The sequence below is a fragment of the Humulus lupulus genome, chromosome 5 (genome assembly GCF_963169125.1).
Source record: "Humulus lupulus chromosome 5, drHumLupu1.1, whole genome shotgun sequence".
NCBI lineage: Eukaryota > Viridiplantae > Streptophyta > Magnoliopsida > Rosales > Cannabaceae > Humulus > Humulus lupulus.
Window position 1 is genome coordinate 129,978,242 of NC_084797.1, and position 7,961 is coordinate 129,986,202.

Below are 7,961 nucleotides of genomic sequence, written 5' to 3' on the forward strand. Positions count from 1 at the left end.
TCTAAGTAAATCCCGAGGCTCGAGTGTAAAATGGTAAAAATCCTTGAAATTCCTTCCTAATCTCACTAACTCTGAATATATCCTCAAATATTTATTCCCATTACCCGATATCCTGGTAAAGTACTAAATACCCAAAATACCCATTTACTCACCCTGTGTCAGGTATTTGGTCCTGTTGTGACTGTGACGACCCAAAATTTCTAATAGGTCTTAGTGCCTTGATTAGCGTGCTGGGAGGGCATAATTGGTTATATTTGTGTTTAATTGATTAAATGCATGACTATGTGGCATGCATGATTAATATGATTATGTGAGTATATTATATGCATGTTTATGATTATTAAATATGCATGTGGGCCCTTTACTGTTCATAACGGCATATTTGTAATTTTGGCCCGTTAAGGGCATAAATGTGATTTTATGTGATATATAGTTGAGACCACATAATTATGTGGAAATATTTGTGGCATATGGCTCGAGACGGTCCTAGTAAGCGGTTTAGCGAAATAGTCACAACAGGGTTTAAAATACCCGACTTGGGGGAGCCTAGGGGTATTTTTGGGAATTTAAAGGATATTCTGGGGATTTATTAGATATTAAATAATTATTTGGTAATTAATTGAATAGACGATATTAATTGGTCAATAGTAGAAACACTTGAGGAATTGGCGAGAACCAGGAGCGGAATGACTATTTTACCCCAAGAGACAATTAGAGGACTAATAGGCTTAAAGGGGCAAAACAGTCTTTTTTTTGGGTTAGGATATACTCAGAAGACTTAGGAAATAAACCAAAATTCTCTCCCCCACCTGCTACACGTTCTCTCTCTCACTCTCTCTAGAACTTAGATGAAACTTGGAGAATTGAAGAAGACTAAGCTAGGAAATTGAGCTGGGAGTTTGGAGGAAACTAAGCTGGAATTGGTCAGAGTATTGCCGAGGGTATAAGCTGCAATTGAGGTAAGAAATTCATACTGAGCATGTTGAAAATTCTGTTAAACCATGTTAAGATTGAGTTTGCATGAGGCTTAGATTTGTAGGCTGGTTTTGAGTTGAATTGGAGTGTTGAATAAGAGTAAGAATTGGTTATGAGTTGGGTATAATGTTAGACCAAAGGGATGGGAATTCTAGGCTTATATTTTGGTTTTGATGCTAGATTAAGATGAAAATTTAGGGTTGGACTCATGGGAAAATGCTGAGAAAAGGTAATTTTTCTGGGTTTAGGGGCTCAGGTAGCGGCTCTGTTGTTCAAGCGCCACGACCCACATGCATTTTTGAGGTTGGGAGCCTCTGTTCGTCAGTCGCACCACGACTCAGAGGAGGGAATGTCGTAGCCCATTTCCCCCCATCAGTGAGGATTGAGCCTCTGTCCATGGGGCGAGTCATGGCCCCCAAGGGCAAGTCGCAACCCTAAATGGGGAATTAAGGGAAAATGGGGTTTAAGGCTTTGAGAGTCCCAGTGTTTCGAACCTAAGCGATCAGGATGATTTCTACTACTCAATTTATTTGGAGGCTAGCTATTGTTTTCTATGTATTTATTTGGATTTAGAATTGATGATTCCCATTGATACTGTGACTAGGTTTATCGCCAAAGCTCGGGACTGAGGATCCTGCTCGAGACCGTTCTGTATTCTTCGCTTAGGATTCGAGGTAAGAAAATGACACCCTTGTGTGTTTGTGAATGGGACTGAGATTCCCAATTATTGAATGCTTGTACTATGTGTTTGTAAGATTGATGTGATGTACGTGAATAAACGGCCTAAGAGAGCCACGATTGACAGTAGGCGTACTGAACGTAGCTCGGCCTAAGCGAGTCGGGGTCAACAATATCAGCAGGGGGCTTGGCCTAAGTGTGTCAACCCTGAATATTTGTGAGCTTGAAATTATGTGTTTATCATTGATTATTTGAGTATTCGTACTCCGTTTTATAGTTGAATAAAATGAGTTAAGCTTGATTGAATACCATTATTACTACATGTGTCTGCTGTTTTCTTAGGTTTTCTTGCTGAGCCTTAGCTTACAGTTGCTACATGGTGCAGGTAAAGGTAAAGGGAAGCTGGACCAGCCATGAGTTGGAGATCTCTAGGGGTGAGGTGTACATTGCCAGCTGCTCGGCCGCCATGGTCGAGGGAAAGTACAGGGACAGAACTTTAAAATTTGTATTTTGCTATTAGAGTGACTTTTGGTTGTATAAAACTTTTGAGAATTGTAAATTATCACTTATACCCTGTTTTTATGATCCCATTTATTAAAAATCCATTCTAATGAAAATTAGGATCACATTTTATATTCAAATGACTTGACTAGCAAGTCTTGCACTATTTAAAATGCACAGTGTAACGGTCTTGGTTATCCAGGGTGTTACAGTGACTTTCCCACTAACTTTCTCCCTAGGATCGTCTCGTGCCGAGTAACCCAAATATATTCACATAATAATGTGGTCTCACACATATATCACATATATGCACATATATTCATAATCAAATCACATAAACACATATTTTAATTAATTTTTCCATAATTTTCAATCCTGGCCCCCTGATCATGGCCCTAAGCCTTATTAGGTAATTTGGGATGTTACAGGAAACCTAGAACCCTATAGTGCAAGACCTACTAAGGCCTGAGTTATTGAGACTTGGAAGAGTGAAACCATCAAATGTTCCATTTGACAAGGCGTTAAAGTTAATCCCAAGGATTGTGTGCCTGGCAGACAACACTAAATGCCTGAAGCGTCTAAACACTAAAAGGAAGTTCTTCAAGCTCTAAGTATAATGCATGGCCTAGACCCCTAGTTGATGGGACTTTAGGAAATAGGACTACGTTAAGTGTTCCCAATTGATCGCACTAAAAGTTAATCTCGAGGACCATGGGCTTAGGGACAACACTAAGTGCCTAAGTCTATCCAAATTCTAAAAGAAAGATCTGAACACAAGACATGAGTTTAAGAGTCGAGGCCCACAAAATATGGGTGGGTTGAAGTTTCAGACTCTCGCGGCATTGCGACATGGTGAGAGGCGTGAAAATCCAGCTAAGCTAATCATACCGAATTGAATAATTATTATGTGTTAGCATGTTAATAAGAAACAAGAATGGTAAGAAAATTAGTGTAGGCTGCAGAGGTTAAAAGGTAATTACAATGGGGCTTGGGGGCGCGAGAATTTAATTTTCTGTACCCCAGTAACAAAGGCACGCATGCCTACTTAAATAAAGGGAAATAAAATTACTTCAGGCACCTGCCTGGAGGAACTTCTGCCACCATCTCGATGGCAAGATCCGACTCAGGAGTGCGGTTGGCCGCCATGGCTTCCCTTTCTTGAGCTACCTTGGCCTCCTCAGCATAGAGACACTACTTGAGCATCATTCGCATGTTGGGTTCCTCATTGAATGGCAGGTCCATGTCCCTGTTGCTTTGCCACAACACAAACATGGTATCATTTGCCATCACATCGAGATCCCTCTCTAATTCCTTTGCTTGGAACCTAAAGTTCTCAGCACGAGATGCAAAGAGTGCATATTCTTCTCTGGCCTTGACAACTTCCTCCTGGACTCTAGCTAGCTCGGTGGCACAAGCCAATGACTCCTCGCAACTAAGTCAAAGTTCCTCTCGAACAGCTATGAGCTCCACCGACAGCTTGTCCTTGGCCTCCTCCATAGATCGAGTTTGGTTCGCGGCATCTTCCAACATTTTTGTTGAGGTGTGCTCGAGGGATGAAGCTTCGACTGCTCCATGGCCATCTGAGTCTCCAACTCTAAGGCATAGGCCTTAAGTTCCTCGAAGTCTTCCTGAAGTAGTGAGTGCTCCACCAGTGGGACCGCGATGTCCTTGAGATAAGCCATTTCCTCCCAAAGCTCCTTCAACTCGAAGGACCTCATGGTCATGATGTCCCTAAGTTGTTGGTCAAAGGCTGCATTCTACACAAGAACAATATTCATCAGTTCAGTAAAAAACAAAGACAAGAAAAAGGGGAGTTAGAGGTTTTTGAACCAAACCCTCAGGGAGATGTGGCGGCTGACAGCTATCAATGAGATCTTGTTGTCACTGGCACAACGAGTGAAGCTGCAGAAGGGCATGAAACTCTCAGATGTTGCCAATCCCTGGTGTAGCTCCATGACGAGTGGGGTCATCCTTGCTCCGACTCTCCCAGCAAGTATAGGCTCCAGCTCCTCGCAGCTAGGGGGCAACCGTCCCCTACAGTCTGTCTTCCCGCATGTACTCCGCGAGGACTTAAATCCTTGTTTCCTTTGTCAAGATGGGCGTTGAAGTATTCGACTACCGGCCTATGCTTTTTCAGATCTCCTCCCTTGAGGTGTTCAGGAAAGACTGCTAAGCAAGGTTCTCTAACCAAGTGATGGTCAGACACCCTAGAAGATATTTCTTTTCCCTTTCGAGAATGCCCCTCATCTCGAGGGGGGTAGGCCTCGAGTTCAATGACCTCCTCTATAACTATTGGCCTCAAAGGAGTGGCCAATGGGGTAGCTTCCGAGACTGTGGGAGCCATGGGACTGGGAGGACCGGCCATCTGGGCCAAAGGAATGAGCACCAAGGGTAAGGGCGCCACGGTCGACGCCTCCAAAGCATCTATTTGAGAGGGCCTCATCACTCTCTGTCATTTCCATCTAACCAGGTCAGATAGTCCCATGTTTATTTCTGAAAGAAATTGGAATGGTTAGTCTTTGGAAGAAAATAAAGGAAGCTATCTATAAAAATAAACAAGTGTGGAAGGCACAAATTAAATCTCCTCGGGAGCCCCACCACGATAAGGCTCTTCCGGATGAAGAATGGAATGTGAAAACTCACGAACGAGTCAGCTCATTTCCTGTGTTGTGTGAGTGTCGTATTGACAAAACCATATCGCATGCATGGACGTCACCTCGTCCAGAGGCACGAGCCCTTAGGGGTGTTTCCTCCTCTTCGGATTGTGGATAAAAACATCGATAAGTTCTTGGTAGTCCTGGTAATCCTCGCGATCCAAACAAGCTTCAAAACTTGTTCGCACTTGAGGAGTGATGGCGAGAATAAAGAATGGTCAGGACTTATTTTCTCCCCTAGGTGATGGGTGTAGTTAACTATTGGGGATTTACCTTGTGGCACAGAGGATGCTTCGATCCCAGCTTCAAGCTCAGCTTCGAGCTCCTTGTCTTCTTTTGCGTCTATGGCATCTTGGATAGCGAGTGCACTCTCCATATGCTCCTCGTGGAGACGTTGTTCATACTCGTATTGGGCTTTCGCCGTGATGTACTGTGTGTGAATCCTCGCCTTGTTAAGTGATTTCTTCGAATCACAAAACCCAATGAGGGTCACGATGCTGACCCTCTGACCCTCCCGAAGCAGGTCATATCGTCGAAGATTAACCTCGATGATGAAAATACCGAGGTTCATCTCTTCCTTGGGTAGTGCATTTAATTTCTTAAAACATTCATTATAGGCATCAATGAAAGGTGTGCGATAGAAAGGACCTGAAAAGAAAATGGTTGAGACTGAGGAAAAACTACAGGTGGAGGACTAATAAGTTGAATAACTCGAGAGGTGACACTTACCAATCCTCGCAAAGTCCACGAGAAGAGTCGGGTTGGTCCGCGTAGGGAAGCCACTTGCCCAGAAAAAAGTGGTCCTTGTAGTTCTTCGTGTGGTTCTTGTTGTCTCATGGGGCCTTGTACTTCATCTTCAGGTATGTATGCTTAATCAGCGTGTAGTACCCGTCCTGATCGTCCTTCCTCCAACACGGTTGAAAGCTGTAGATGTACAGTATCTCAGCTAGAGAAGGAACGGGCTAGTTCTACCGACACTTGATATCCTTTCGGGGATAGCTAGAATGGAGCTATGCCAACAAACTTCAAAAAGTCGACATAGTACTAGTGTAGTGGCAATGCTGCACCAGCTTTGAGCTTTGAGATGAGATGCACTCCAAGCCCCAAGACCGTGGACGCTCTCATTCGCCTTCTCGTCCTCCTAAGAAACGCGCACCAATATCGCAGTGTCCACCCCATGGTGGGTTACAACCATGTCCATAGTTCCTCGAAACCCATGGGGGTGGTGTGTGTTTTGTTCGACAATAGAGGGCTGGAGTTTTCCTCTTCCTCCAACATTCCATGTCGGAGAGGCCTCATCGCCGTCGCGGGATTATCTTCCATCACCACGAGGGCCCGACTTCTCTCCTACTGTTTCCTCTTCTTGGGGAGTCTTCCTGCCTCTTGGGCCATCTCTAATATCTCAACATTGAATGCGCAGAATGACTGCTAGTGTAATTGTTGAAGCTCCTCGAACATCTGAAATAAGAAACCAAGCAGTTAGCATCATGACCCGAAGAAAGATAGGCCAAAGGAGAGAACCCCTACGACTACTGCTCAGGAAGATGAGAAGGAGAATTTTTAAGGGATTGGGATGTCTTCGGGACCAAAGGATTGTCGCTGGAGAGCACTGCCAAAAACCATGGACATCCCCGAAATCTGAGAATTTTCCAGATTCTGATCGGATGTCTGAAAATGAGAAAGTCCCGTACAGAGCATGGGGGACTGTTTAGACCATTTTTAACGTCAAAATGTGCCCAAAAAGACCTAAAAGATGTCAAAATGACCTCCAAGGTGCCAGTAATTCAAAATCCTAAATATGCAACTTAAACCCTTAATAGAATTAGAAAGTAAACACGAACTTGAGATGACGCACTTGTAAGTGCAGAAGTGAGTCCTGACTCTAAAAAACTGGTTGCCGCCTGACCAGAAGTACAATGATTATCGTGAACCGTCCAGGGTGTTGAGATCTCAAAAAATGGGGGAAGTTTGGGAAGTAGAGAGATGAAGAAGAATAGATGGTTTGAGAGTTCTTGGGTTTTCGATTTCGAATGCTAAAAGTGATTTCTAAGAGGCGGTTGTCGAGGCTTTATACTCGAACAACATGGGAGGAAGTAGCTCAACTCCAACCGTTGATTAACTACGACATAAGCACTCGAGAATGATCCAACGGCTAGAGTCCAAGAGAAGTGGATCATCATCATGAACATGGGGAAATGATGCCTTGGATATGGAGCGAAAGGACAACTAGGGTACGGATTAGACATTTTGGGTAGTTGAGTGGACTCCTCAATAATGGCATAGACTGATGGGCCCAGGAATGGGGAGTTGACATGTGTCACTACCTTTACCAGGAGTGACTCCGTAAAGAGCCCAAGCGTCTCCTCCGAAGACCTTTCAAAATTACTCCTCTCAGTCTAAGTCTCCACTATCTGAGGATAAGTGAAGTCTTTGGGGGCAAATGTTGTCCATGTGTTCACCAGAGGACACGTGACATTAATTAGAGAAGTAATTAGGCTCCTCGAGCACTAGTTAGGTTTGGTACTATGGTCTGGCCAGATGCGGATGTCTCCAAGTGAGGCCACATCTTGAGGTCTGTCCTCGATACACGAATGTATCTAAGTAAGGTCCTGCCTTGAGGACCATTCATATGGTCCTCACTCTCTCCATTCTCCAATTCCCCAAGTCTAAGATTCTTGTCCTCGGACCCAGAGTAGCTGCCAGGTGTAACTTGCCGCAGCTATAGCCCACCAAGGGATCATCTGACAACTTTTGGCTAACCTAGATTAGTGGTGTCGACTTCGTACACTCGACTATCGGCATTTCCCATAACGCCGCCTGACATGGGTCAACGTGCGTTGAATCCTGACATGGTCAAATATCTATTCCCCATGAAGTTGGTGGGAAACTTTCTGCAAATGGGCCTCATGCTATCCGCATGGGCCCACGGTCTTTGTTAGTGCATCCATATGTAGTTAATTAGCAATATACTCCCCAAATGATATGGGAATGTGTATTAAATGTTTATTAAGGGCATTAATGACCCAAACCTCTATAAATAGGGCAGAGGTATTTCCTTACAAAGGGTTCAGAACTTTGGCTAGTTAAGCATTGTAAACTTAGAGCAATATATACGCTGTCGAGACTCCATGTAAGCTTGCTCAAACAAGCTTC